This window comes from Polypterus senegalus, chromosome 15 (genome assembly GCF_016835505.1).
Source record: "Polypterus senegalus isolate Bchr_013 chromosome 15, ASM1683550v1, whole genome shotgun sequence".
NCBI classification, from domain to species: Eukaryota; Metazoa; Chordata; class Cladistia; order Polypteriformes; family Polypteridae; genus Polypterus; species Polypterus senegalus.
Genome location: NC_053168.1, coordinates 33,938,909 through 33,966,501, shown reverse-complemented (window position 1 = coordinate 33,966,501; position 27,593 = coordinate 33,938,909). Strand labels below are relative to the sequence as shown.

At 38.4% G+C, this 27,593-nt stretch overlaps 1 protein-coding gene across 3 annotated transcripts in view; it reads left to right on the top strand.

Annotated features, from left to right (window-relative positions):
• Positions 1-4,250: 4,250 nt before the first annotated feature.
• Positions 4,251-27,593, top strand: part of LOC120515746 (protein tyrosine phosphatase type IVA 3) — a 152,790-nt gene continuing 129,447 nt past the window's right edge. For all 3 annotated transcript variants that reach the window (XM_039737027.1, XM_039737024.1, XM_039737026.1), the window contains exon 1: positions 4,251-4,422. The gene's annotated coding sequence lies outside the window, so the exon portion shown is untranslated. The remainder of the gene's footprint in view (positions 4,423-27,593) is intronic.

Genomic DNA, 27,593 nt, shown 5'->3' with positions numbered 1-27,593 from the left:
ACCAAACAGAATTTTAGTTTAAACTCTCATGATCTTATTGTGAGATAGATATGGCGCTTATGCAGTCGCATGTCATCAATTTTCTTGGTGCTCATTCTAAAATGTTTTATGATGATTAAGTGTGGGTGGCTGTGCCTTCTAGCAAAGTTGTATTCTATAAGGGATTAAACCCTGAAAGAACCACTTCCTAGTAAGATAAAATCTACTGTATATCCCACCACCTCCATACTGGAAAAAGAAAATGAAGAAAATGGCTGGACATTCATTATTAACACAATGATAAGTAAGCAAAGTGATATGAATGTTGTAAGAAAGGTCAGAAAGAATAAATAATTCCAGTCCATTTTTAGTATGGTAACAATATTTGATCAGTCATATTATTGTTGTTTTACTGGTTTAGTTGTTAGGTGAGCATGTTTCCTCTTGGCTAACAAAGTCAATGGGAATTCAGCATAGGGAGATGTGCCCTTCCTTTGAGACATAGAGCTGTGAGGCACAGTATGCCACTCTGTGGGGAAAAGATAATTATGGTTGAGTAGGCTTCAAACGAACTACAGTACGCATGATGAATTTTTACAAAAACAAATGATGCAGATGGTTTCTTTTTCTGTATTAATGCTTAGCCAGTAATGATTTTGCATTTCTAAATATAAAAAGGAAACATATGAAATCACAACTTGGGTGCAAATAAGTAAACTAAAAAAACATTGTAATAGATAGATGTTCATCTCAAACACAGAATACAACTATTTACAGCTAGTCTTATGTTAAAGTAATTGTTTATCATTCCTATTTCATCACAATCAACAATCTTTTCCTCACATACAACCATATTCTTCTCCTTTTCCTCTGTACCGAGTAGGCATTTTCCCAATTCTAATTCTGACTCTGATACACCTGGCTGAGGAGTTGAAGCTTCTTTTAAAGCCAGATCCAGGGGTACTTCTGATCCATCACAGGGATATCATGGAAGCACTTAAGAGTCGGACAAATAAGGGCAGGGAAGTCACCTCCTTAAGAGCTCCCCATAGCATTCCTGGAGGTCTCTGACCTCTCAATCCTGCAACACTTCTCATGCAGATCTGAAGGAAAACAAACTGGAGAGATGCCAAAGGTATATGATGCCACTCAAAATACTTGGGGAACATACTGTCCCATGAGGCAGCCTCTACTGCCCATTACATTACTTATAAAAAGTATTCACCCCCTTGGGAAGTTTTACACTTTATCATCATATTGAATCACAGTGAATTTAATTTGGCCTTTTTGTCACTGACCAACAGAAAGAAACTCTTCAGTGTCAATGTGAAAACAGTTCACTGCAAAGTGGTCTAAGTTATCTACAAATATAAAACAGAAAATAAGTGATTGCATAACCCCTTTTAATGTGGCACACATAAAATCATCACTGGTGCAGCCAGTTGGTTTTAGAAGTCACATGATTGGCTAAATGGAGATTATTTGTTTGGGGTTTCAATTTATTGCAGCAGAAATGTACCTTATCTGGAAGATCCAGCTGGTGGTGAGCCAGTCAATTCACATATTTTGTTACTTCAATCAGCTGAAACCTCTTGATTACTGACAGATAACCTCCATTTAACCAAATATGTGATTTCTAAAACCAAATGGCTGTACCAGAGATGTTTTAGGTGTGTCCTATTAAAAGATCCTTGGGAGAAGAGCACAGGAATGGCTTAAAAACAAAAATCATGCTGTGGAAATGCATCTCTGACGCAAGCTTGTGAGGTTAGAGGGTAAAAAGGCAGCAAAACATAGGGAAATCCTAGAGAAACAACTGATGCAGTCTGCAAGAAACCCGTGTCTTGGAAAAAGATTTGTTTCCCACCAAGACAACAACAGGAATGACTTAAATAAAACGATGTTAATGTCCTAGAGTGGCCAAGTCAGAGTCCGGATCTCTGTAGAATTGAGAAAGTGTGGCTGGATGTGAATAAAGCTATTCACTCACCAAGCTAATTAGAATAAAAATGGATAAATAAAGCACCAGAAATAGTAGGTAAGAATCAAATCAATGAATACTTACATAACACAAATATACAAGAAGTAGAAAAAGTAGAACCCTTTATATAGATTTGCTTTAAGGTCTCTAATAATAAACCCAATGTTATGGTCAGATGGCTGTGTGCAGATGGCTGTGTGGGGACAGACAAAAAAACTGCAGGGGTGTGATGCTGGAGAAAAAAACAAAACAACATCACAGGGCGCTGCACAGTACATTGATCAGGTGTTGATGTCACATAATTGATAAAACAGAAAAGAAAGCAGTGAAGTATATAGAATAAATATGATTGCTAATCCCAGAATTATATGATATTTCTATACAATCTATTAGAAATTGAGCGAAAATACAGCTATGAAAAAGCCAAATTAAAAAAGTGGGTTTTCAGGAGTTATTTTTCAAATGTTGCACAGTGTTAGTCTGGTTGTATCTGTATAGGTAAAGTACTCCAGAGTTTTGGTGCATAACAGCAAAAGGTTGCCTCATCACTTCTTTTATACTTAGCTTTTGGAATGATAAGAAAACCAGTATTAGAAGATCTAAATTTATGTCTGGGAATATTATGGGACAGGCACTCAAAATATAGCAAGCATCAAGATTATTTAGACCTTTATACACCATTATTAGTATTTTAAAATAAATTATAAAGGACATAGGCAACCAATGTAACAATGATAAAACTGGTGAGATGTGCACAGATGTTCTTTTCTGGTTTAGATCTTTGCAGGCTGCTGCACTGTAAAATAACTGCAGCCGATTATTGTCAATCAGAAAAAGAATTAACTTTTGGTCAGTTACACTAACATGTACTAAGAATTTGTCCAGGTAGCACTGATGCAACATACAAGGACAACACAAAATATAATAAGATAAATAGGATGTAATGTACAAGGGCAACACGGAATATAAAAAGATAAAACAGAATAAAATATGATTTTAGGTAATCTTCACAGAAGTAATCTAGTCAACTAAAAACAAAAGCATGAATTAATATTTCAGCATCTTGCAATGTTGTTAAATGAAAAAATGCAGTCCCAGTAATATAGTTTTTGTGCAATTTAAAGTTTAGGTCAAAGTCCATGATTACACCTAAATTCTTTACTTCTGACTTAACTTTTAAAGACAGCGGGTCAATTTTAATTAACTTTTTTCCATTTTTGTCAACAACTAAGGTCGCTGTTTTTTATTTTTCATATTTAGCTTGAGGAAATAACTACTCATCCATTCAGAAAAACAAGTATGACATTGGATTGATGGACCCAGAACTTCAGGGTCATTAAGTGCTATAGATAAGTAAAGCTGTGTGTCATTTGTATAACTGTGGTAGTTCACCTTTTGTTTTGAGATAATCTAACCTAACAGGAGGATGTACATTGAAAATAACAGAGAGCCAGGAATCTGTGATTGTAGAATACTGAAAACAATATTAAGGATGCCTGAAGTATAATCACTACAACTAACAAAAACTGTTCTACCTGTTAAGTAAGACTAGAACAAATCTAAGACACTACCAGAGAGACCTACCTTTCATCTAAGGTGATTTCTGAGAATACTGTGGTCTATGGTTTCAAATGCTGTGCTCAGGTCTTAGAGAAAGACAACAGATACAGCATGTTGCCTGTGCCAGCATTAACCTGCAAGTCATTTACTACATTAAAGAATGCTATTTCTATTTTGTGATTTGTTCACTCACTAATCAAGAGTAAATCGTTTATTTAAATAATCATCGGACCGCTGAAAAACTGCTTGTTCTAGAGTTGTACTTAGGCTTAACAAAATAGACTTATTGATGATGAAATACAGTAACTGCCTGCATTTTAACAGAGAAACGAATCAGTATATAGGTTTTAAACAAAATTAGGCATGTGAAAACAATATGAATCACAAATAACTACAAATTTATCCAACAGGTGATTGTTGGAATGTTCTCTTTCATGAGTCACTGGTTAATCCTCCTATTAAAACTAGCGAAATACAAATGAAAATCGCATTTTAGGATACCTAGTTCATGTATAGCATATAAACGTCTCAGTCACTGCCAGCGTCTGTTCGAGAAGAGAATGTTAAAAAAACGTCCTGGGTGGCCAGCTGTCAACTCTTCTATTGTTTTGTGCAAATGAAGCGCGCCAATTCTTTTGAACATTGAAAGTCCCGCCTCATGGGCTTCTGACGCATGTGCACAATGACGCGGTGTCTCCATAGAGACAAGGGGCGGGAGGCGCAGATGGGGACGGGCGAGATTGTCATTTTGCTGCGTAAATCACATGGAGAGAAGCGGATTCCTAGAAGCGTGCAAATGAGAGTTAGAAGCATGAAAGACCATTGAAAAAGGAAACAGCGCAACATCTCAACAGTAAAGAAAGCGATTGTGAGACGGACGTATAATTGGTGTAACAGCGAAGGTAAGCTTTTAAAATTTAAGTTCATTTTATCTCTTTTTTCTTTAGTATTTTACAGTCGTACAGGAGAAGAAAAAACAGGGATTGGGGGTTTGCTGTGCTATTTTGAGTCCAGTTTTAAACGCCATGAGTTAGTTCGGTTTTGCTAGCAATAATAATATGTTAAAGCACGTGCAAATGGAAGAACCCGGGCAAGAGAAGGGGAAGAAACAGGTTGTTAGGGGGAGGGTAGGGTTTGAGTGCAAGGGGGAGAAAAAAGCGCTGTGTGGCTTCATATCCCGGAGCAGATTCAAATCAGTCTGCCTGATCCACACGTCTCATGCATTCAGCACGTAGAGAAATGCGTCGCAGACAATGGGAATGCGAGCGCCGTAATCCGGAAACAAAGAGTGCTTGGCGATCCGTGCGAGAAAGAGGCGCTGGCTGGGTGCCGCTCCCTAAACTTCACCGGGGATCCTGCTGTGCAAACGACGTGTCCTCATATTGCTTAGCTTCTTTCTGCCAGTTACATTTCAAAGCCGTATACCCCTGACGAGCATGTTTGCTTCTAGCGAACCGAACCAGTACCGCAGTATTTTGTGTTACTGACGCGCGGTGATATACATACAGTATATTTAAATTCCTCTATTCAGGAGGGTCTTAAACTGCATTTCGTGTAGAAGCCTGTATTTCCTTTTTGAAGTAGATGTAAAGAAGCTTGTATGACAACAATATATGGTTATGGAGACATCTTGAAAGAACAGCATACTCTTACATAAATGCCATTTTCTGCTCCTCTTGACTGTTTAAAACTTGCTACATCTTTTCACTGTACAATATTTTTCCATTTTATATAGCGCCTTTTAGAAATGTTGATTCCAGGGTTCAGTGGAATTCCCAGTGCAAAGCAAGGAAGAAAATGATGAAGAACACAATTCAATTCAGTTTGTTTTTGTATAGCACCTTTTTTGAGCGCAGGCCCACAGCTCTCTGAGAAGTTCACAGGTAGCCACAAATACAAACTTTATAAATTGCTAATTACAAAATGAGTGTGTGTAATGACAGACTTGTTTAAACAGAATAATTAAAATTAATGGAGCTGAAGAATATAATTAACAATTAATTGTAATTCACAGGTGTTTAAAATTAAATTCATAAAATTATTTTAATTGTGAATAGTTATTTTCATTAGCATTAATGAACACAATTTAAAATGTCATTTGACTGTTTCCACCACATCACATTTAAATACAAAACTGAAAAATTGAACTAATGACACAATTTATTCATCTATACTGTATTATTGTAAAATCAATTTATCATGACAATATTTAGACATATGTAAAGAAAACAATAATGCAAGTTTATTGACATGCATACATCCATCCATTATCCAACCCGCTATATCCTAACTACAGGGTCTGCTGGAGCCAATCCCAGCCAACACAGGGTGCAAGGCAGGAAACAAACCCCAGGCAGGGCACACACTAGGGACAATTTAGGATCACCAATGCACCAAACCTGCATGTCTTTAGACTGTGGGAGGAAACCAGAGGTTTCTCATAATTTTTGTTACTTCATTGTTTTTTTAATCCAAAACTAAGTGGTTTGATCACTTTTTCTGGTGCTTCTTTATGGTTCATCCAGTCGTGGTCTGCCATCGTACTGGCATGCTAATGTCCCCAGTAAATTTTTTCCATGTCTCCGATATCCTTCTGGAATCTTCTACCCTGATCTTCACTCGCCGCATTTCAGGGAACAATTCCAAGTGCAAATCTAAAATGTGAACTTTGAGACTCATGTTGCAAACTTATTCCTTACATTCAATTATACATTTTTCATAACTTCTGTATGATTTGGATCTTTATTGTTGCCAAAAATTTAAAAATTGCTTCTTTGAATGATACCCAAGCCTCTTGTCCCAGGTTGTTAATCAAACAATCAAATTCCGCATCAGACATAAGTTTTATGATATCCAGTCTGGCAAAAATGCTCTCTTTAAACGTAACTTACGACAATCCTGGAAACTCAAACAGACTCTATCTGTTGATATGGCTTTAATAAACTTCATCATAGCATATTTAATATGAAGGTCTGATGATGTTTTTGGCACCAAGCTGTAGCTTTTTTTTTAACTGGATATTACTTGTGAATCAAATAAAAGTTCTTGGCTCTATTGTCCTGCTCACAGCGAACACATACAAATTTTGTATGCCTTGACTGCTAATTCAGTAAGATGCACAGAACTTCCACATCCTCACAAATGAGATAACAGTGCTCATTATAGTTAATATTCTCACTTTTTTTTTTTTAAACATCCACTGTAATATTAGAAAATAAATTCAAATTATCATTAAAGATTAACATCTAAGTACAGTGTGAAAACAATGAACTGTGTTTGACAGCTTGACAAGCGCCTTGAGCATGGGAAAGGCACTATATAAATAAAATGTATTATGTGTTTTTTGAAAAAAATGTTACAAATGGAGAATGGTTTTCATTTTTGAGTTCAGCATCCAAAAAATTTAAGAAAATTAAATAATTAAATTTTTCTTGTATGTATACCTGTCTGTTGAACTATAAGGCAAAACAAATTGTAGGTTCTTGTCATTCTTTTGAACCTGCATATTCCAGCACATTGGTGGTTATCCCATCAGCATGAGACAAGAAGTAAAAAAAAAAAAAAAATCTACATTTGACACAAGTTAATTACAGGGCACATTCATGCACACAACACTTACAGACGTTCTAGGCTTGTTTGATGTTGTCACCTTAAGTTGCCTGTCTTTTGGACACCATATAAAACTGGAGTGTCCTCTACTAACCGTTTACTAAACCAAGTTTGGTTTATTTCCTTTTCTGTTAATATTGTCAAAATATCTTTGTCAACTTCACTTTTGCAATGTGCTTCAGACTCTTGGGACTTTTATTTTTTTCTTTGGAGTTGGCCTTTCGATTTTTCTATATTCACCATTATGATTCAGGCACAGAAGTGTTCTGGCATATGTACCAGTAAATTTAAAAAATCAGACTTTTGATGAACTGCTTGTGTTTGAGTAGATTGTCCTTTGTAAACATGTTGGAAAAACATCAGAGGTGGTCTGACATGAAGCCCTAGAGGTCATATGCTGCATCCATGCCCTTTTAAAATAGCCTGTTACCTAATTATGTTACAGTCTTGTTAATGATTTATATTTCTTGAGAATTTCATGTGTAGTTTGGCAATATGAAGTAGATTGTATTTTCTTTTGTATATGTAGTGAAATTTGTACACGGGGGAAACCTCTCTCTCCAGGTCTCTAAAATCATTGAACCAAATCACTGGAATTATTTACATTTTTATGATTTTTTTTTTTTTGGTGAATCTTGCTAACAAGTTGACATTTCTTTGATTGTGTGGCATTTTTATTAATTGTAACAATTTCTCCTCATTTCTGTTAAACATTCTTTTCCACTATCCTCCCACAACCTAAGACATGCTCTTTGGTAACATGTACCTGTAAATGGTACATTGGTGAATCTAGATAACTTTGTATATGCATATGCTGTAGTAAACTGGAGGCTTGAACTTGGCAGGTTTTTGTCTTGCATCTGTTAATGTCAAATTAGATAGAGGTTACTCATGATCTTAATCATGATGTAGAAATAAAGGGTCAGAAAATGAAATGGCAGTAAAAGATATCCATACGACTATATGTTTCATTCATCAATTTCTCTGGCAAGTGTTCTATTAATGTGCTGTTTTATTTGACAAGCCATTTTGCAGCAAATATGTGTAAATCTTCTTTGGAAGGTTTTTTTTTTTTTTTTTTTTTCAGTCTCTTTGGAGAGAGAAAAAAAGACCACTAAATGAGATTTAAAAATGCTGCATTGTGTTTGCACCATTACATTAACTAGGATGCTAAATTTGTCTTTCAGGATCAGTCTGGTATGGCTGATCTTTCATCTACAAGTCCAGTGGGGATGAGCAATGAATGTCTGTCGGCAGCATACTATATGTTTAGTATTCAGTGTGCATAATGTACTTTGCATACCCGTATGTTTTATTACATTAAGTGATTTTTAAGTATACAGTTCATACATAAATATTTCCCCTAAGTAAAGAAAAAAATGTATTTTATAACTTGTTAGGGGAAGATGGTAAAAACAGTTTGATAAGACATTTTATGATCAGGACACTAGGCAAAAAAGAGGCCACATAGCGCACTAGCTGTTGGCCAGTGACTCTCTAGAACAATGTAATGAGCTGTTTTAGTCATAGTGGCCATCCTTTTGTTTCCTCTCCATAGCGTCCTGTGGGTCTAGGGTCAGTCCTGTAATAACTTAACTGCTCTTTCTGATAAGTTTATTTAGACCCTTTCCAGTCACTGAGTGTACCACAGCTTAGAACAGTCCTCTGGGCAGAATGGACTTGTATGACTTCCCCTTTAGTTTCCTCACACCAATCAATAAAGGTGAGCAATGCTCTGGGTGTTTTTTGTAAAGCAGATATATGTTCACCCAATCTAGTCTATTCAGCTGGATCCTGTGGTATTTTTAAGACTGCACCACCTCTGTTTCGTTATCCATGATGGTGACTCTTATGTTCAGTTCCCGATGGTTCTCCCAGCATCACATGTCAGGAAGTGTATAATTTAAAGTAAACATCTGCTTAAATATTTTTTATAACACAGGAAAATAAAATAACATGTGTATATATAACAAAATTCAGGTTATCCCAACCTGTAAACACACCAAATGCAATTTTGGTCAATTTTCTGCCTGTGTTAGGTAACCTTAGTGTAGCAATAATAAGTAATGTATTGTACTTGACAAGCTGTGGATTCTAAGCACTTTCATTAAGTCGTCAAGGCTTTCCTGTTTCACACAAGTATGCTAATGCTGCATTGGAGAGTCAACAGCTGTGAAAAGCACCACAGTTTTTTGGCTTCATTTGAGTTGAGTCAGAGATTTTTTTTTTTTTTCTTTAATCAAAAATCTGGTGATAAGTGCATCTTGGATATTGGACTCACGGGTGAAGCCGCTTGGCATTTAATAGTATAGAAAGCCAGTTTCTGGTCAGGTCATTTTTTTCATTTGCTGATATTGTGTTCACATTAAAAATTGTATGTGTATATAAAGAGTAGTTAATGTGGAAATATCTTAATCTAAATTCTAGGTTTACAATATTAAATTGCTTCTGAAATTTTAAAATTTTTCTTTTTGAATGGTACTACCGACCTATTGAACAGAAGGCTGTTTTTATTTTTTCTCTCTGTCTTCTGTGCTTTCTATAAATGCATAAAATAAAGCTAAAATGACTCATGTTAAAACATATAAACAGTTTTATTTTCCACTGGTCAATGTTATTGCATTTGTACTTAAGGCTCCCTGTGACGAGTTTGCTTGTTCTTACCAAGTCTGCATGGGTTTTCTCTGGGTGCTCTGGTTTCCTCGTGTGGTTCAAAGAAATGCAGGTTAGGTGGACTGGCAATGTTAAACAGGCCTGTTGTTATGTCTGTGTATCCACCCTACACTGGTCTGGTGACCAATTGGTTTTTCCTGCCTTGCGCCCTGTGCTTACTGAGATAGGCTAAATCTTCTCTGTGATCCTGCTCAGGGTAAAGTTGATTAATAAAATGGATGGATGGTTTACTGGTAACAGGTTAATCATAGTAATTTTATAGAATTTTACTTACTATTGCCAGTTCATTCCAGAGAATTTAGCATAAATTAAAATGAATTAAGTCTTTCATTTTAATGTACAGTACTGCATTTTTGTCTGAGTAAAAAAAAAAAAAGAGACCTGTCTCATAATGGAGTTTTGTATTTAAAGCAGCACTGAAAACTTTGCAGCCTATTAGTTTGTCATTTTTGCATTTAAAAAAAAATACATACTGGACTGAAAACATGAGGTTCATTTTTTGTACTGTTAGTTTTAGACAAGCAAAAGGCTAACCTGTAGGGCATTTTATCAAAATGTGCAGTCTACATGAAGAATATTTAGAACTGAAAAATTTCTCACAAGGTGTGTTTATTGTGAGCAGCTTTCCTGTGAGCAGCTACAGCACAGCTATTCACAGAGAGCAGAAAGGAGTCCTGTCAGATGCAGTTTAACGTCATATCGAGTAGTGCCCAGTTTGTGAAATCTGACCAGAGACTTGTTGTTACTACTCTTAAGTTACTTCCTAATAGAAGAATGAGGCTGGATTTGGCCAGTTTGCACGCAATTTATGTGAGGGTTGTGCTGATGTTCCCAGAAGGAGATGTTTCATCTCACAGAACACCCTGGATATTATCGAGAGGAGTTGCAGTGCATGGCTTGATGGCAACTCTGGTCTGTACTGGGAACTGAGAAGGATGACTGCGAGGGCTCTGAGGGCAGTTAAGGAGGTGTTTTTTAGAGAAAATATGTGAGCAAGTGACAAACCATCTATGGTCTAGTGACCCATGTCCTGCTTACAGAGGAATCCAAGCATTGCGCACATCCGACAGGAAGGATGATGGAATGGTCCTTATGCATGATGCTGTAGCTATGACCCACTGGGCTGGCTACTTTGAGAAGCTGTTTAAAACTGCTCATCCGGCTGGACATTTCTGGGTCCATGGTTCTTGATGCTGATCCTCCGATTAGCTTGGAACCACACAGTCTCGCTGAGATTGCACAGGTGGTGAACCAACTGAGGGTAGGGAAGGCTGCAGGGATCTGTGTTATATGGGGTGAACTTCTCCAGACTGGTGGTAAGGCTGTGCTCCTGGCATTGCAAGCAATCTTTGCTTCCATTTGGGAGATGGGTGTCATCCCAACTGACTGATAAACGAACCTGTTGTCCCTATGTATAAAGGGAAGAGTGATCACCTAGATTCTGGCAACTACAGAGGGATAATGCTGCTTTCTGTATCGGGTAAGGTCCTTGCTAGGGTCATCCTCCATAGGATCCGTGATCACTTGTTCACCTACCAGTGACCGGAGCAGTCTGGTTTTATGCCTGAGAAGTCTACCATCGACCGCATCCTGCCACTGAGGTTTCTCATCAAGTGCAAAAGCAAATATCAGCAGAGTTTCTTTGCAGCCTTTGTTGATTTTTATAAAGTGTTTGACTCAGTTGATCAAGCTGCCCAATGGGATATCCTGAGACATTACTGGGTCAAATAAAAATTGCTGAATGTCATGGCCTTTACGCTGTTACTGAATGTGCTGTGTAGAGTAGAGGCAGCACCTCTGCATTCTTTCCAGTTAGTTCTGGGGTTCATCAGCGATGTTCTTGCTCCTACCCTGTTCAGTGCTTGCATGGTCATGTTCGTGGGGTCCAGCAGCTGTGGGGCACAAACTTTGTGAACAAAGATTCACTGATCTTGACTTTGCATGCAATGCTGTGATCTTTGCAGAGTCAATGGAGGTTCTGGTCGGGATTCTTGAGAGACTGAGGGAGGAGTCTGAATGTCTGGGCTTGCAAGAGTCCTGGATTAAAAGCAAGATCCAGGCCTTTAATGACGTCTTGGGCACAGCCATCAGTAGCACCACCTTTGAGAGGTTTACTTACAGCAACATTCATGTCTCTAGTGACTCTTCCTGTGAAGTCCGTAGATGGACTGGGAGAGCATGGGGGGACCATGAGGTCGCTGCAAAGAGGTGTGTCATACTCCCGATATCTTGGCAAAAGGATGAAATTCCAGTCTTTAGGGTCCTGGTGCTCCCTGTTTTTCTATATGGTTGCGAGACATGGACCTTATCCAGTGACCTGAGATGAAGACTGATCTCCTTCCCTATTGAGTCTCTTCAGAGAATTCCTGGGTAATGTCGGTTTGATTTTTGTATTGAATGAGCGGTTGCTCATGGAGTCCCAAATGAGGCACATTACCTGCATTGTGAGGGAGCATTAGTTATGGGTATGTAGCGCAATTCTCTGAGGTTCATCCGGTTCGCTGGATCCTTATTGTTGAGGACCCAAATGGTTGCACGAGCCAAGAGGATGCCCATGTAACACCTAGCACCAGCAGATAGATGGTCATTTCCGGAGGGTGAGACTAGACCGCGTGTATGCCTGTGGGGATGGGGGGTGGGGGGGGGGAAGAGAGATTGGGTTTCCCAAGCTGTTTCATCATGTGCTGGGTGTGACAGTGCATTGTACCAATGCATGCTCCTTCACCTGACTCGTGTATTTATTACTGGGAGTAACTTGGAAGCTGTAAACTTAAGGGATTGGAGAGGGGATACATTTTAAACATGACATAATGAATGAACATTAGTTTGATATGTAAAAGTGCAGTCTGGAAACCATGGCAACAAGTTGACTCCATCATAATACAAAAATACTGTGTATGGAAGTAATACAAGACATTTTTATACAGTACAAGGAAATGTGTCAGATTTTTACCACCTAGAGTGAATAAAATGGCAAGTTTTCTTCACAGAAATTTACTTTTATTAAAGAAATCTAATGAATGTTGTGAGGGTTAAGGGTTTCATAGTCTTGGCAACACAAAGCACGTGTGCTTTATGTATACAAACATTTTAGCTTAGATTTAGTTCACTTTATGATTTATCTAAAGAAGACCAATGAGCTGGCAAGAGGCAGAGACATCTGAGAACTGAGTTATTAAATAGGAGCAGAATTTTCTAACCGGATTCACACTATAAACCTGTATACTGTACTGCTATGTCTCCTGCAGTGCTAGAATGTAAAATACCACTTTATGTACTGTAATTCATACAAGCACGTTTTTATTGCCAGAAGCCTTAGACAGTGCAGCTCGTTTTGACAGCATCTTGGGGTTTTTAACCCTTAAACTGCCACATACTCTGGTTGATGCATCTCTGGACACCAAATACTTTTTGCTACACTTTAAGAAAAAGTGAAATTTTAATGGAATATATATTTTTTTTTCCCATGCAAAGAGCATCACAATTACTGCAACACTGATCATTTTACGCACTGCTAATGAACTGTAAAAACTATTAAAAACACTACTGGAATAATATGTACAAAGTTTAACTGACACCATGGACGAAACTCAGTAAATCACTGAGCCAACTGCGCTTGAACTGTCTGCACGCAAGCACACAGAGGTAAGCGCTTATGCTTGCAGACTATTCTAGTGCTGTGGCTGAATCCCCGGGACAGTGATGCTGCAGGATGTCATGCTTGGGTCACAGAATTGCACAGAAACACGGGAGATTGCAGAGACAGGAACTTTATTCAAACACTTCAAACAAACATGTCTCTTTCAGAAGTAAAAGGAGCTCAGTATGCAGTTAGTTATCGATTAAAGAATAGACAAACATCATAGGGGAGCACAACCCCCAACAGGAGCAGAGAATGTCTGGGGGAGGAGAGAGAAACAAAGCAATCTGCCAAAAAGGACAGGTACTGTTCATGCTTTTAAGTAAGTGTAGTGTCGCACAAGAAGCTGCAATTGAGAAGACGGTGATTTATTTATTTTTATGGTGGAGATTCCAGGGACGCACCCAGCCTTGGCACTCACAGAGACAAAAACAAATCAAACCGGTAATCAAACAGCAAATAAAGAATGTAATGAAAAAAACGATACCACCCCTGTTCCCCTTATGGCGATTACATATTAAATACAACAAAGCACAAACAAAACACAAGACGACAGTAAATCATGAAAAAATTCATGAAAAATGGCAACAGATAAAATGTAATGATGAAAATAGATAGTCTAGAGATCCGCACGTTGAATGGGAATGTACAGATAGTCCTACCGGTAGTTCCTGAAATGGTGAAGACGGGTTCAGGAGCACTCCTTTCTTTGCAGGATGGCCATGAATCCACTTACAGTCCTCATGTACACAGGCAGACGGCAGACAATCCAGATGCACAAAACGATCCAGGACAAAATTAATAAGTACAGGTAACCCAACAGAAACCAGACAGGAACGTTAAACGCAAATTACAAAAACTTTTTTTTTTTGTTGCTTTTGGTCACCAGCCCCCTTTTTAAAAGCCGCGCTGACATCCTTTGACCTCAACAGCCCCCGCACCCTCGGCAAAAGACCAATCGGAGCCACTGCAGGGATTGCTGGGAGTTGCAGTTTCAAATTCTATTGGCTACTTCCACCATCCCAAGTCGTGGTTTTCTCTACAGTTGCTTCCTGTTCTCTCTACAGTACAGTATTGCCATGAAAAGGCCATAAAAATTGCAGAGGATATTTGCGGTTTCTGCTAACAATTATTAGTTGGGTTCTAAGGAAAAATCCCCGAATGACTGAGGCTGCAAACTCTGAACCGAGACTTCGCAGAGGTCTATTGTATCATAATTCAGTTCAGCTAACGATTTATTTGTGTGAATCTGAGAAACACTGGGGCCCTCTTCACTCATGCGCCAGCCTACGTTCAAAGCAGTGTACCTCTTGCCACGTGTTGGAATGTACCTTGCCTTTGCTTAGCTAGCGATACCTGTTTTTTCAACAGATATTATCATCTAGTGATTTGTTAAGGAGTAATGTTTGACGTTTTTGAGAAAGAAATCAGAGCTACCTGTGTTTTAGAGCGTAGCTGCTGAGATATCATGGCCATGTGCTTTTCTCCCCATGTGGGGGACATTCTCCAGTCAGACCTGTCATTGCCATATAAGGTATTAAAAAAGTCTAATCAGCTACCTGTAATCACAACTTAGAATAGCTTCATAGGCTATAGTTTTGATTTTACACAAAATAAAATTAACCTATATTAAATTTGCCATTTTAAATTTTTTACTTCATTTAGTTTTTCATGGTGGCTAAGAAACATTTTTCACCTCCTGTTTTACTGGAAAAGGGACCTAAAAATTCTAATAGAACAGAAATAAATAGTGACCAGCACAGGACAATGGTGACAATGTTGAAGATGTCTACAAATAAAAAGAAACAAAAATTCACATATAACATTTGTTTTACATAATCCATATGTCTGTTATCCATTCATGTGTTCAAAACATGCATAATATTTTTGCTGAAATGTTATAAATATTTCATTTTGGAAACTCAGCATACAGGATTTACAGGAAACGTGCATTCACATAATTGTATGCTTTTGCATTGAAGATCCGCCTGTCTCTGTCATTCATTGATCACAAATCCTGTCTTCTTCTACAGCACATAATTCTCTGCCACCTCTACAGACTACAAAGCGCAAGTAAAACATGACTTTTTTTGAGTTTAATATTATTTAAATGGAAAACAAGCATCATTGAACAACCTTACTCTAACTAACACATTGATACTTTGGATGTGAGTTCTTTCACAAGTCCAATGCTAGACCAGTGACAGTACCATTCTGCTCTTTTTTTAGTGGTTTATTCACACCACAAGTTTTTCAAAGCCTCTTTATGAAAGAATACTTTTTGCTGATAAATGGTAAAGAGGTTAAATGGGAATAGTCTTTTTTTTTTTTTTTTCCCTCTTCCTTTCTTTTGTGTGATGACCCAAATAAGGGGTAGGAAGTAGGTGTTGTATAAGTTGCTTTGGTGTATATGTATCTTTCTTATTTATATGCTTAAAATAATAGCTTCCATTTCAAAGAATCAAAGCACTTTTCTCGGGCCTCTTAAAATGCACTTCTGAGGTCTGAGTTTGAAATTCTTTTGCCCTCTCTTATTTTTGAAGCAAGACTTATGTTCAACCAAAATACATTTTTGGAATTCTGTAATGACATTTCCCTTAATCAAAAATACATTGTGAAACAATAGATCCAGTTTTGTTAATACCATAGTTAGTGGGTGGGAGGGGAAAGCTAGCTGAAACCCCAGTAGGATTCCGGTGTGAAAACGCCAACGGATCAGTTGATCCTTCTTATCGACTATTAAATCTTTAGCACAGTTTTATATACAGTAGATGCGTTCTAATTCCTTAAAATTCAAACATAATTGATTCAGCACAATTCAAGGTAGAAATATATCGCACTATGTTGCATCAGCATGGTATTGTTAGTAGGCCAGTAAAATTGGGATCTCCTCAAGAGTGCAGTTAAATAAACATAATGACTGCTCTGTTGCTGGCTAAAAGAAAGTGCAAATGTATAAAATTCTTCAAATTCCTCTCTCAGACGTATTTGTGTGTCAATTGTATGAAAAGAATGTTCCAGATTATTTAGATTTTTCTTAAAGAGATTCAAGAGAAGTATTCTAGCCTAGTGCATTATTAAATTTTGGCAACTTGACAATAAAGGAAAGAATCAATGCTTTTGGCAAAGTGTCAATGCAAGGTGTTGGTTGTGAGAAGGAAAATCTTTCCTTTTTGGGTAAATGATCTTCATATCCTGGGAAATGGGCGGCACGGTGGCGCAGTGGTAGCGCTGCTGCCTCATAGTTAGGATACCCGGGTTTGCTTCCCGAGTTCTCACCTGGGTGGAGTTTGCATGTTCTCCGTGTCTGCGTGGGTTTCCTCCCACAGTCCAAAGACATGCAGGTTAGGTGCATTGGCGATTCTAAATTGTCCCTAGTGTGTGTTTGGGGTGTGTGTGTGTGTGCCCTGCAGTCAGCTGGCGCCCTGCCCGGGGTTTGTTTTCTGCCTTGTGTTGGCTGGGATTGGCTCCAGCAGACCCCCATGACCCTGTAGTTCGGATATAGCGGGTTAGATAATGGATGAATGGATATTCTGGGAAACATCAAGTCTTGTTCAGTTTTTGTAAACACATTATGCAAAGCAGGGTTTTGACTGACTACCAGCTAATTAGAAAAAAAAATGGAAAAGCTGGTTTAAAGATTCCCTGAAGCAGTTACAACTGAAGGTCAATGACCCATAGTACCTTTGTAAAGTATTCACCCTGGGGATATTTTCAAATTTTGGTGTACAGATTCAAATAGAAGTACATTTATGTGGGATTTGCTGCAAATCTAAACTGAAATGAAAGAATGCCTTTAATTAATTATACCACCACTTTTTATTGCACTTGAGATAGATTTCAGGTACAGTATATCAGGTTTCTTGTAAGAGCCAGAAAGACTTTAATAACTATGGCCTGCAAAAGGTTAATAAAAATTATATTAAGAAAGGTTTAAACTTGTAATCTTGATGTCATAAGGATAGCGTATTGAATGAAAGCTTTTCACTGATCATGGTGCACCAGTCAGATGTTCCAATTTGTTCCTGCTTTACAGATACAACTGGATACTTGGCAAACAGTTCTTATAGCAGGCAAAAAACAATAAAAGCATTGGAGTTCTGTCATTTTACTAGTGTGCATTTCTATAAACCTGTTGCATGTGTTTTTTGTTTTTAAAATGGTGCAATATACTAATCTTGTCACTGGAAAGTATACTAAGTAAAGAAACAGAAGCTATAAAATTCATTGTTTATTAAAAACTGGGTGACGAAGGAAATTTGAAGAATGGCTAAATTAAGTCTTTCTTTTCCCACCCCCTGCAAAGGCAAACAAAAACAGAATATTGACATATTGGAATAAAGCAGCATGCAAAGGCATTCTGTTTTGCAGATTAATTCATCAATTCTTTTTCTAATGTTACTTTTGGTTTTTATAGGTACAGTATATTAGTTAAAACTACTATAGTGGCACGTAGTGCTTATTAATTTTACTTGCAAATTAACCACATTGGTTTTATTTAGTGCACATTCATAGCGTGCACAGCCCAAGAGAGTATAATTGATTAGTTTCAAAAGCTTTTCATTTATGTATGCTTTTTTGTAGCCTTTATTCTAACAAATGAATATTTTTTTTATGTCTTCATGCCAAGTTTTCATTTTGAATTTAACAGACAGAAGACTGGTTTATTCAAATATTCTGTCAAGAAACAGAGTTTCAGTAATTTATAGTCATGATGTACCACTTGAACATTTAAAAAAAATGTTTGTTTATCTTTTGCTGGCTTTTTTTTTTAGCTATACCTTTTAGATTCATCTGTTGCTCAAGCATTATCTCTGAGATGTGCAAAAAGTTTACATTCACCTGCTGTATTACTAAACATGTTAAAATGTTCACATACTGTATTAAGACTAGACTTGCAAAAAATCAAGATACATAATGCTTCCAGGAATGAGTTTTTTTTGGAGCCAAGGTTACTGTTCTTCCACTAAATTAGTCAAGTGCATGTCTGCCTGACTAATGCAGTGATCATTTTGTTTTTTATAATTACCATCTGTAAATTGTATACATAGAGTACAGATCCCATCTAAACATCTGAGTTTTGGGGGGAATTAAGAAAATTCCACATACTTGATACATGCATTACTTCTGCTGATTTATTTATTTTTTAATCATTATTTTTACACTTGCAACCTATTTTCCAGTTTATAAAATGTTTTGTGAAATTTGAAAGTGATGCACACCTTGCCAGTTGAGAGTGATTCTTTGCTGGTGATTTTCAAATGTCATTGTAAAACTAAACCAGTCCTTATGGGAAAACTGGCAGATGTTTTTATCTGTTTTGCAGTTTATATTAGCCCCAGAAAAAAGATGGCTAAGAAAATTCTAAAGCCCCTTAGTGTTTTTCATCTCCTGTTTTGATATTTTATTAGAAAATCAGTATATTGGTATCTGTAGATGAGAATAAATATTTGTTCACAAACTATAAACCAAAGTCAGTTCTATTACATGCATTTTACGTATAACAGATTTCAAGATGGCAGAAGTTGTTCATCCTCTTCGATCGTCCTCTTAAAATATGCTTAACTCAAGGCCATCACTAATCCAGGAAGACTCACCAGAGAACTGAAATTCTCTGCCTGCATCTTCTAGTCTATGTCCTGCCCTCTTTGGAAACTAAAGCAGTAAAATAGTGTCTTATTTTTAGAGGTACATCAAGTTGTTACCCAACCACCAATTCCTTAACTAGACAAAATGTATTCATTTGTTGCAATAAATCCCCCTCTTTTTCAGCACTTGTATCCAAAAGTAACTACTTTAATTGGTTCTGATAGAGCTGCTTGACTATATTTACAGTTGAGGCCAAAATTATTAGCCCCCCTGGAATCATGGAACATTTTCCTAAACTTCTTCCCAAAGTTTGCAACATTGATGAAACTTGATATAATCAAACATCCACCAGTGCTATTTACTAGCTTTTGATACATTTTGTAATATAAAATATATTTTTAGTCTTGCTTTATATCAAATATAGTAAAAAATGGGGTGGTCAAAAATATTAGCCCCATGTTAATGTTTGCTTTCAAAACACACCTACACTAATTAACCAATCAGCTTTGAAACCACACCTGTGCAATCAATTGGCTTCCTAACAACACCTGCAGTCAATTGGCTTCCTAACAACACTCAATCAGCATAAAAAGACTCCCAAGGAACAGGGCTCTTGAACACATGAGAGGGACTACTGTTACTGACCATGCCAAAGACAAAGGAAATCAGTCTGGAGCTCAGAAAGAAGATAGTAGAGGCTCATGATAAGGGGCAAGGCTACACTGCCATTTCCAAGCGATTCACAGTGTCTAGAACTGCTGTACGTTGCATCATTGCCAAGTACAAGGAGACAAATTCTGTTAGAAACAAACCTGGCCGTGGCGTAAGCGCAAGATTTCAAGAACTCTGGAGAGAAAAATAGTCAGAGATGTCAGCAAGGAACCCCGGACATCTGCCAAGATGATTGTTGCTGACCTGGCCTCTTCTGGAGTTGATGTTTCAGAGAACACAGTTGTGAGGGCTCTTCACCGTGGTGGGCTTCACGGCCATCGTCCCAGAAGAACCCCTTTACTCAAAGAGCGGCACATCACAGCCCGACTGAGGTTTGCCCGTGAACATTTGAAATGTAAAGATGATTTTTGGAAGTCTGTGCTTTGGTCTGATGAGACTAAACTGGAACTGTTTGGGCACATGGATGTTGCTTATGTTTGGCGAAGAAAGGGACAGGCCTTCAACCCTAGGAACACAGTTGCCACAGTTAAACATGGTGGTGGGAGCATCATGCTGTGGGGCTGTTTTGCAGCCTCAGGCACAGGGAGCCTTGTTTGGGTGCATGGCATCATGAAAAAAGAAAATTATGTTGACATTCTGAGGGAGAATATGCAGAAATCTGCTCATAGTCTAGGCTTAGGTCGTCGCTGGGTCTTCCAACAAGACAATGACCCAAAGCATACATCAAAATTAGTTCAACAGTTTTTCAAGGATACCAAAACCAAGATCTTGGAGTGGCCCGCACAGAGCCCAGACCTCAATCCCATTGAGAATCTGTGGCGAGTGCTCAAAGTGAATGTCCATGCTCGGAAACCACGCAATTTGGACCAGCTAGAACAATTTGCAATGGAGGAATGGACCAAAATCCCTCCGGAGACCTGTGCTAATCTAGTAAAGATCTACTCTAATAGATTGTTGTCAGTTGTGGCTCAAAAAGGGTACAGTATTGACTATTAATGGGCATGGGGCTAATAATTTTGGATGTCTCATTTTTGCCCTTTCTTGTTTCCACTCAGTGTGTCAATAAAATATCCAAACTACAATTAGTGGACCTTGTTATTTTGGACACAGATACGCTTTAAAAAACAAACATTTGTTGTTAATGGTCATTTTCATATTGGAATCAGGAGTGTTGCCTAATTTCATAAGGGGGCCTAATAATTTTGGCCACAACTGTAGTCATGAGTGGTACTGGCCTTTTTTGGGCTAGATCTGGATACACAGGGTCTCCTAATTTAAGTCTCCTAATTTAATTTTATCTGTCTAGGCTTGAAGGTTTTATTTCCTTTTGCATACATTATGCATTGGTTTTAAAATTTAACTGGTGCAGCATTTCCTGAAAGTAGTAGCAGGCTTCTTGCACATTTTGACTTAAATGAAACGTGTATTTTTTTTTTTCATGTTTTTTTTTTTTTTTTTTTCTGCAATTTGTTATTGCAGAGTTCTGACAGTATTTCCCTTGAGTATTTTGATGTTTTTTTTTTGTTTCCTCTCAATTTGCATGCCGTTGAGGAAGTGTTTTTAAATGTTTAGTATGCAGATCAAACCGAGAAAGATCTCAGAGTGTTGCCAAACTTTGCATTGATGGGAAGTACTGCATCTGGTCAAGTCTCTATGTCACAAGTTTTTTCACCCAGTGTCTTTGCAAATGCTTTTCTTGCATTTCTAGTAAGTCTTGCCAGTAATTGTTAACAGCAAAAAGTGTATTACTACTCAGTTGCTACCATGTGATTAGCTGTTTAGATATATGCATTAACAAGCAGTTGAACAAGTGTACCTAATAAAGTGGTTGGTGATTGCATGTAGTATGGTGTATTTCAATAATAGCCTTTTATACATACATTTCACCACACTGCTGTCTACTTATTTATAGTGTTAGGTTAAATATTGATAAGAAAAAACATGTATGCATATGAGTTATCACATCACTGGAGTATTCAGTTTTGTTTCTTCATATGTTTATTTATTTATTTTTTTTTATAAAATGCAAGCCTTCATGTATCCTCCTGATACTCTGTGTAATCTTCTGCATTGTATTTTAATTTCAAAGTCATCTTTTTTTGTATATTACTTAAACTATTATTTTACTGTACACTGCAGTACTTATCAAAATTTTCCAAAATATGTTCCTATTTTTGGCTTTGTCATCTACAGTAGAAAATCCACAATTCATCCAGACAGTGCTTATCCATCCCAGTCCTCACCTTCCCCTCCAATTTGTGTTTGCAGCACTGTTGGCAACATTGTTTATCAGAGCATCCCAAAGCCAAAGACACTCAATAGACTGGTATTACTATCTGAAAACCTACAAAAGGATAAAAAAAACTTAGATATTCACTGTATGAGGTTAATAAGGTTGACCTTTTTTATCGTTTACACTCATTTTAAATTATTCTTTTTTTCCTGTTTTAGTTGACCAAGGTAACAGTATCAGCCTCTCTGTGTTGTTTTTTTTTTCTTGGTTCAGGAAAGGAAGAATAATAATTAATATTTATATACTTTGTGTGTATACAAAAATGTAAACAACACTTATTTGTGCACAAAACAGAGTCCAGAACAGAACAGAGGGAATAGGGAAAAGGTGGAGGCTTTTAAAGGGGAAGACAGGAAGTGAGGTCAAAGGGGTCCGGCTCATAAAGGTCTTCAACCATAGTCTCAGACCCGGAAGTGACGTCAAAGGGCCAGGTGGGATCTCCCATGAATGGTCTGCAGGAAAGGGAGAAAGAGTCTGTGCACTCTGCCACATCCCGGTCTGATTCGGAATTAACCTTACTCAAGCTCTTTAGCTGCCTCCCATACGCATGTGTGTGACTATATACAGGGGTGCACATAACTTTTTCAGTGAGTTACTCAAGTGAGTACCATCAGATGGAGTTTGGTACGCAATTCAATTCAGAGAGCTTTATTGGCATGACCATAAACAGTTTTGCCAAAGAAATTAAAAAAATTTCTATAACAGATTTAACAGTAAGGTAAAGAATTAGGGTAAAAAATAAATATAGTTACAACAATAATAATAATATAAAAATATAGCAGCAGCTTAAAGAGGCAAGAATCAGAAATACCTGATTACTCTATACAGAGTAAGGTTTTAATAAGTGCAACCTTCCTCTGTCTGCCTCACAGTCCTCTACTTCAGCTTCCTGCATGGTAGATGATGATGGCTGTAGATGCATCTCCCTCTCCTTGGTTAAGCCTCCACTTAGCTGTCTCCATCCACAGGTCAACCACTGGTGGGTGTGTATTAGGGCCAAGAGGCGAGCATGTGACAGACGAGATCTGTGCTTGGTTTTTTTTTATTATGTTAAGATTTGAGAATCCCCTCTCACAGGCTGGATTGCTCAAAGGCAGTTTAAGAGACAGTTTTAACCAATTTGACAATGTTGGAGTAAAGATCTGGATTGCTTGTATTTATTATAAGGACCAAGTCATACAAAGAGGATGCTGCCAAGCATTTCCCTGTTTGCTTTAAGCGCATCCATTCTGTGACAGTTGTGTCTTTGTCAAGACTCGGTATGGCTTCATAATTCTGAAGAATGGTACAAACTGTTGTGTTGCCAAAATGATGTAAATCTTGTATTTCCTGAGGCCAAGTTGAAGGATCAAATAATAAGAAATGATCACATGAATTCAGTGAGTCATATCTGATTCCAAACTCCCCTGAGTAAGTTTATCGTACTGTCAGCATCAGCATTAGAAACAGTATATGCTCTGTAGTGGCCTTCAGCATCAAGCAAAAGTGTAAATTGTCCTATGGCCACCATGAGTTCATCCTTGCATTCTCCAATGCTCAGCTTTTCCTTCTGAAACACAATGGATGTGGTCTTCAAAATCTTGCCAATGTCAAGCACGTTGCCCAGAAAACACTGAAACTGGTCTGTGCAGATATGCTGCAGGTCACTGTTATCATTCGTGGGCAGTTGCATTTTAATGGCTGGCAATAATCTTGATATTTTTAGCAGTGTGTCACCTCCATGCAGACCATCTGATGTTATGAAATTTACCCAATTTCACAAAGGTAATCCCATTCTCTTCACACAACTTCTTAAGCACAGCCATATTTTTTTGCTCCACCTTTTTGTAAATAAAACTGCAGCAGCTTGACCACGGAGCGATTAAAGGTCTCACAGTATGGAACGTTGTGATCAGCTGATTTTTCCGCATTTTTCTAGTGTGTGTGCAGTGCACAGAATGTGCACAAGGGAGTCTGTTACTGTAGCCAGTTGCCATAGTTTCGGAACAATGCCGTTGTATATACTGACGTTAACAGCAGCCCCGTCTCTGCACACGGTGACCAACTTTCTCTTCCAGTTGTCCAAGCCTGCTCCCTGGAACAGTTTAACGAGTCCGTCTGTTACAGCCTGCGCAGATCGATCAGCACCCAGTTTGATTAGGCCAAGGAACTCCGTGGTAAACTGCCCGATGTTGGACACACACAATGAAAATAATCTCCTGCCCGGTTTTAATGATGTCTTCCGATCCATCAAAAATCAGTACCCAAAATTCGGCAGACTCCAACTTTGCTTTCAATTCCGCACTGATAGTGCGCGCGATGGTCTGCATTTTCCGTGTGGCCTCTTCACGTGAATGACACACAGTTCCGACATTTACTCCTAGCCGCTCCAGTAAAGAAGTATCTTCAGCATAGGGGACAAGCGTGTTTAGCTTTATGAAAGGCAAGGAGAAAAATATTACACAGAGCTTGCCATTGTTCTTCATTTACCTTTGTTCGCCATCTAGCTAGAGGGCGAGTGGAAATTTCTTACTGACTAGCTTGTTTATTAGAAATAGCTTGTACTACATTCATGTGCTGCTTGCTTTTTTCATGTTTGTCAAATAACGGATGACTGAAATTCTTTGAGCAGTTCTAAAAGGCACTTGTTTTGTCTGCGATATGTGGATGCGAGCGGCACAACTTGCACCACATTTCAGTGCGCTCATCATTGGCTTCAAGCCATGGCACATCTTGGAGCTACTTTTCAGAAAAAAACTTGTTTATTTTCTGCTCTGGCTTGGCTTGTTGTTTCTTTGCAGGTGGTGAAAACGCCAAAGTAGCTGCTTAATGTCTGTTGTTTTTTAAACATATTGGCAACACAAGTAAATCAAAACCAAAAAAGAAAACAACGTATATTAGCAACATGAGGTGTTAGACCGTCGGGTACTTATCGGCAACGTAGCGACGCAGATAACGTTACGCATTTACACTTTTTGTCGCACCCCTGACTCGCTCGTGTGTGTATGTATGTGTGTATATATATATATATATATATATATATATATAGTGGGTACGGAAAGTATTCAGACCCCCCTGCTCATCACTTGTCCAATACAGTCCCCACAGTGAAGCATGGCGGTGGCAGCATCATGCTGTGCGGTTGTTTTCCAGCTGCAGGGACAGGACGACAGGTTGCAATCGAGGGAAACATGAATGCGGCCAAGTTCAGGGATATCCTGGAAAAAAACCTTCTCCAGAGTGCTAAGGACCTCAGACTGGACCGAAGGTTTACCTTCCAACAAGACAATGACCCTAAGCACACAGCTAAAGTAACGAAGTAGTGACTTCACAACAACTCTGTGACTGTTCTTGAATGGCCCAGCCAGAGCCCTGACTTAAACCCAATTGAGCATCTCTGGAGAGACCTAAAAATGGATGTCCACCAACGTTTACCATCCAACCTGACAGAACTGGAGAGGATCTGCAAGGAGCAATGGCGGAGGATCCCCAAATCCAGGTGTGAAAAACTTGTTACATCTTTCCCAAGAAGACTCATGGCTGTATTAGCTCAAAAGGGTGCTTCTACTAAATACTGAGCAAAGGGTCTGAATACTTAGGACCATGTGATATTTCAGTTTTTCTTTTTTAATCTGCAACAATTTCAAAAATTCTTTTGTCTGTCAATATGGGGTGCAGGGTGTACATTAATGAGGAAAAACATTAATTTAAATGATTTTAGCAAATGGCTGCAATATAACAAAGAGTGAAAAATTGAAGGGGGTCTGAATACTTTCCGTACCCACTGATAAGGAGAGAGAGAGAGGCGCGCGAACGAACGAACGAACGAACGAGCGAGCGAGAGAGAGAGAGATGCGCACGAGAGTGAAGAACCATTAGCTCAGTTATGCTCACATGACGCTCAGCAGACAAAGTGTATCCATACTACTTGTATTGCAAGACATCGCTCGTTTTATCAAGTCAAAATTAATTAAATTTAGTTTGTCTTGCAAAACACTCATAAACCAGGTTACTTGCAAACCGAGGTTCCACTTGTGTATATACAGTATTATTTATCTGTTATTTGTTAGGAAAATCGATTTTTATGTTGATATTTTTTTTTTATATATACAGTAATCCCTTGCTATATAGCGCTTTGACTTTCGCGGTTTCACTCTATCGCGGATTTTAAATGTAAGCATATCTAAATATATATCATGGATTTTTCTGGTTCGCCGCTTTCTGCGGACAATGGGTCTTTTAATTTAGGTTACATGCTTCCTCAGTTTGATTGGCCAGTTGATTTCATACAAGGGATGCTATTGGCGGTTGGCTTAAAAGCTACCCAATCAGAGCATGTATTACATATTAACTAAAACTCCTCAATGCTATAAGATATGCTTCCCGTGTGGCGCTTGTTTGCTTCTCTCTATCTTTCTCACTCTCTCTGCCTGACGGAGGGGGTGTGAGCAGAGGGGCTGTTTGCACAGAGGACACGGACGCTCTTCTACAAAATGCCGCTTTATCGCGGTGCTTCTGTATACTTAAAAGCATGTATTGATTTTTTGATTGTTTGCTTTTCTTTGCGAGCGCTCTCTCTGACATTCTCTGCTCCTGACGGCGCTCCTTTAAAGATAAGATATATTTGCTTTCTTTTAATTGTGAGAAAGAACTGTCATCTCTGTCTTGTAATGGAGCACAGTTTAAACGTTTGACTAAAGGGTGTTATTTCATGTCTAGAGGGCTCTAATAATGTTAACAGTGTGGGAGAGTTTATAAGGGCTTAAAATATATAAAAATAACCATACAAACATATGGTTTCTGCTTCGCGGATTTTCACCTATCGCGGGGGGGTCTGGAACGCAACCCCCGCGATCGAGGAGGGATTATTGTATATATATATTTTATACAATTTATTGTGGCAGTAGTTGGCGTTATCGCTCCCTTGAACCTTCAGGTACCACGCCAAACACCAGGTAAAATTCCAACAATAATTATTTTTATTACAATAAATTACTTGCACTAAGCACCCTCCACTCCACACTACTTATTAATAAACAATGCCCCAATAATAAATCAATAACAATCCTCCAACTCCTAGATGCATTGCCCTCCTACCACCCAGCTCAACTCAACGCTCTGGTGTTTCCTTGTCCTTTTTATAGTCCACGACCCGGAAGTTCTCCTCTGGGTCAAATCAAAACTCTTCTTTCTTTGTCAGTCCGGAAGCACTTTATTCCTTCTGTCCTCGTGACCGGCAAGTACTTCCGGGCTGTAGGAACACCAAATGTCTCTCTGCCTCCCTGCAGCGTCCCCTGGCGGCCCCGACGTTATCCAGCAGGGCTGTGTATTACAACTCCAAAGTCCATGATGCCCTGCTGGAATTCGGGGCATCTCCACATTGCAGGGAGGGCTCCATCTGGCAGATTGGGGGACTTGGCCGGGATAAACTGCCGCTATATCGTGCTTCGACTTTCGCGGATTTTAAATGTAAGCATATCTAAATATATATCACTGATTTTTCTCTGGTTCACGGATTTCTGCAGACAATGGGTCTTTTAATTTATGGTACATGCTTCCTCAGTTTGTTTGCCCAGTTCATTTCATACAAGGGACGATATTGGCGGATGGCTTAGAAG